Here is a 4,411-nt window from a genome sequence, read left to right on the forward strand (position 1 = left end):
TAAAAATGTAATTTTCATTTTCTAAAATAGTGTTTTTTTACGAGTAGCACAAAATTCCTTAGGCGCCGAACGCCGCCGCTGCCGCCGCCGCGCCGATATTTTCGTAATTCGGCGGCGGCGCGTGAAAAATGACAAAAAACGGCGGCGGCGGCGGCGTGGCTCGGCGGCGGCGGCGTGGCTCGGCGGCGTATACCTCTAATAGGTAGTAATTCTACAAACTCATACCTGAAGTATTTAATTTAAGAATCATTTACAATGCCAAACTTAAATAAACTAATTTACAAAAAGGCAAAGCATCAAAGCTCTTGCAAGACCACTTCTGTGCATTAAACTTTTCAGTGTAAAGCCTTAGAGTCCCTTAGACAGAGAACTACAAATTTGCAACAAGTCAACAAAAATTACAATCAACTTGGACAACTGAAGATTTCAAAAGAAACTGTAGAAAATATACATCAGTAAGTGCTTTTTAAGTGAATGTATTGGTACAGAATTAAAGCTTTAATTCGCCGAAAGTTTCCATACAATCAAAAACATCAGCATACGAAAACTTTATGCAAAAAAAATTTATTTATTTTCAAACGACACAATCTAAAAATTAAAACAAAATCTCATTAAAAAAACTGATTGGAAAAGTTATCATAGAAATCAAGCCAATGAAAAGGTTACAATACTAATTAACCCTTAGTAAATAAGAAAGATTTCAATATGCCTCCTGTGAGGTTTGAACTCACGACCCCTGGTTTACGAGACCAGTGCTCTACCACTGAGCTAAAGAGGCTTGCAAAGGCAACCAGATACATACATACATGTGCACATAAATATCTACTAATTTTTGTTTTTTATTGACATTACCAACAAATAAAATCGATTTTCGTACCATTTATGTATAAGCAACTTATCAGCCGAATAGAAATTAAAAATATGTTCTGGTAATTAGCTTATATGAAATAAACATCAATAAAAGTGTAAATACAAGTGTAGTAGCTATGTGCACCCTATGTGTGTTTGTACATATAAAAACTATACCACAGTTTTGTTGTTTTTTAGTTAAACCCTTACGTATTTGGAAGCCAATTATCAAAATTTTAATACAAAAGTCCAAATATCCTTTAAATATTTGAAACGGTTGTAAATATCTTGTAGGACTATTGACTGAATATTTTTGTTTTTCACAAACGCCTGATTTTGATTGGCATACGTGGCAACCCCAATTGTTCAGGTTTTAGAAAAATTGTCCTGCTGTCCTGGTCCACACTTAAATTCTCCTAGCTTTTAAGGTGATTTCAGATATGCATTTAATTTTTAACAGATTTCTGCTATGAAAAAATGGCTAAACTTTCTAAAATGTTCAACAAAACATCTGGTGAGTTTACCTTCTTTTTGTTTAGTTTATTTGGGTAAAATTTTACTTTCTATCTTCAGGGAAATGCCAAATAATTGTTAGTTCCTCAAGTGGTATACGGCTGAGGGGTCTTAAATACTACCCGCAGACAGTTTCAGGAGCTACATATATCTCTTTCTTTCTTTTCTTTTTTGTATGGAGCGGCACAAATTGAGAGCTTTTGATTTCACTACCAGAAGGCCTTTTGGAGAAGTTATTTTAAAGCTTTGCTCGCAGTTCATAAAAATCATACTTCTTTAAGGAATTGGTCCAAAGAAACTATACTTATAAGGAATAAATAGCACCATATTCACTTGAATCTTCGTTTTTGATTTAGATGATAAGTGTCCTGGTTAAGGCTCTTGGCAGCCATAATTTAAAGTGTAATCTCGAACATATTTTTGAGTAGGCCTCACATAGTGGTCAATCTATACATTCTCCGACTTCGCTCTATATAACAAAGTAATGAGGTTCCTTTTTTTGAAACTAGACTCATTTTAACGGCCAGAATTCAAATCATAATTGTAAAATACATAATTGATTCCATTAGCTCGGTGGAATTTTTATTGATTTTTTTCTGAAATTCCACTCCAAAAAATTATACATTCAAGTACTGCCTCCTGTGAGGATTGAACTCACGACCCCTGGTTTACAAGACCAGTGCTCTACCACTGAGCTAAAGAGGCGCTTAATCACGCTATTGAAAATTTATATCAAATCGAAAGAGTACATTTATTTTTAAAAAGTAGAGTTCTATGTTCATACATACGTATGTGTATACATATAGAAGTAGTTAACTAAAAGTTTTCATTAAGTTGAAAGCATTTTTAAGTTTAACAGCGCTTTATGAAAGACGTATCATGCTGCCAACACTTCAAAGTACACGATATCACGCGCATTTTTTTAAGTGAATTAACTCAACATTTCCGTTTATCAACAAAAAAAGTAAAAAACTATTTATGAGCTCATGTTGTTCATATTTGACTGTGCATTTCGCAATAAATTACAACGGTATATTTCTTCAGCTTTTGTAGGGTGGTCTGAGAGCATTTTTAGTACATACATAATGGAATGACAATTTTCGAATTAATAAACTTTTGAAAAACATGTGGAATATGTGTCTACATTACCGTATACCCTTAAATTTAGAATTAAATTTCTATATTATTAAAAGTGTGATATGCATGTGCATCGTTGCCTTAATTCACAAAGGCCCTAACCAATACTTTTTCGAAACTGCTATCTTCCAGATTTTGCTAAGATTTATTAAAATACACTTTCAATAAAAATGTTAAATTGTTAGTACAAAAAAGAGAGGAATGATACACTTTCCCAGTTTAATTGGAAATTCAACATAGAAATACATAAGTTAGAAAAGACGTCAGACGCTTTTTCTGAATATAATAAAATAATTGTTATTCATTGTAAGGTTTGGTGTTTCCGACAGGGTACGAATATGTTGCTATGTGGAACAATTTTCCGTCATCCCTTATCAAATTTGGTTTGGACACAAACCGATTTCGGCGTTGTGCCATACTCATTGTCAGATTTCGTTTGATAACCGGAATTTAGTGGGAAAGTCCGGCGCCCAGAAGAAGACGTGGGTTGTTACCTTTGTAAGAGGCTTTTTTGTCGTTCGGTCACGGTCACGAGTTTTGCGAAGGTTCTGCTTTCTATTAAACGGAGCGAAAAAATTTCTCACTGCTGGCATCGTAATAAATAATTATATATCGGCTTGCATTCAGGATTATGAACCCTTTTTCTTCTTGCTACTGATGCTCACGGGCCCTCAATCAGCTTTTTTCCTATAAGCCAGTTAGTGTTCGTCCGATACCACCTCCGATACTCGTTGCCTGTACGAATTCAAAGTACTCGATGCTACTCAAAGTGTCGCTAGGAAATGCTCGATTCTACTTGTACTAGAAAGTACCCAGATGAGAAATATTAGATCAATGACCGTATACAATTATAGGGCCGATTCTGAACAAAAACTCCCCGCGAGTTTTCTCCGTTTTTCCTTTCCTCCTATCATGAATAAAAATTCCCTGACGAATTTTTATTCTAAATGGCGGAGTTGGCAGTAAAAAAAGTGTGAAACAGCTCTTTCGGAATTTCCTCCTCTCAAATTTTCGGGGAAAATGCTACTCCTAATATTTTTACAACGCAATGTATTTTTGTACAGGAATTCTTTGATGTGGCTTATAGTCTGCAAAGTGACAAAAACTAAATATTTTCGCTTGTTGAGTAATCATTGACGATTTCTTACGTAAGTCAAGTCTGGACTAACTGAACCTTAAAGAAAATACAACGTCAAGGCGGTTTGCTTCTAAACCAAAATACCCATAGCGATGCATCTGGCAGGCTGTGGGTGTGTGTTTGTTGTGTTTGGAATAAATTGTATTAGAAATTGTAAAAGATAACAGCAAATGCCATAAAATAGGTGATCTCAGCTCAGTTTTAGTTTGGAAGCTGCACGTTGTACCAAACTTAAAAAACAACGACGGAAATGTTTAATTTTCTCAATCATTCACCGATGGAAATTTGTTTATTGCTTATTTTTCCATAATAACAATTTATAAAAGCTTTCGCTTAATATTCATTCATTTAAAAATCATATGCTGAAAGTGCAATAAGTGATTTTCTCGTTACTGCAAATGCATGCGAAATAAAAAAAAAAAACAAAATCCATTACAAATCATTACACTGATTTATTTTAGCTTTTCCCACATTAATCTGTTGCATTCAAATCATTTAAATCGCTCTGCGCCTGACTTTCCATCGGCCCACCGTTGTTGTTGTCGTCATTATTATTTTCATTGTCGTTTTGTACGCCAAATTGTCGCTGCACACCCTCCAGTGACTCTCGCTTCGGTGTACTCCAAGTGAATTTCGAAAAGCTCACATTTATTTTACCTCCACTCCTCATGCCGGCCCAAGGCCGCACCACCGGTGTGCCAATACGCTGCCCTGTCACATTCGTGTTGTTTATTGTCGCCGTTGCCGGTGGCGTTGAAATTTGAGGTGTTGCCG

At 35.3% G+C, this 4,411-nt stretch overlaps 1 protein-coding gene and 2 non-coding genes across 3 annotated transcripts in view; 1 reads left to right on the top strand and 2 right to left on the bottom strand.

The window, feature by feature from the left end:
• Positions 1 to 4,411, top strand: part of LOC118743970 — a 25,908-nt gene that overhangs the window by 21,095 nt on the left and 402 nt on the right. The gene's annotated exons all lie outside the window — the stretch shown is intronic.
• On the bottom strand, positions 707 to 778 carry Trnat-cgu. Its single transcript has one exon. It is a non-coding gene; the product is annotated as a tRNA-Thr (tRNA).
• On the bottom strand, positions 1,996 to 2,067 carry Trnat-ugu. The gene has a single exon. It is a non-coding gene; the product is annotated as a tRNA-Thr (tRNA).

The sequence above is a fragment of the Rhagoletis pomonella genome, unplaced genomic scaffold (assembly GCF_013731165.1).
Source record: "Rhagoletis pomonella isolate Grant_MI unplaced genomic scaffold, Rhpom_1.0 Rhpom_scaffold_00007, whole genome shotgun sequence".
NCBI classification, from domain to species: domain Eukaryota; kingdom Metazoa; phylum Arthropoda; class Insecta; order Diptera; family Tephritidae; genus Rhagoletis; species Rhagoletis pomonella.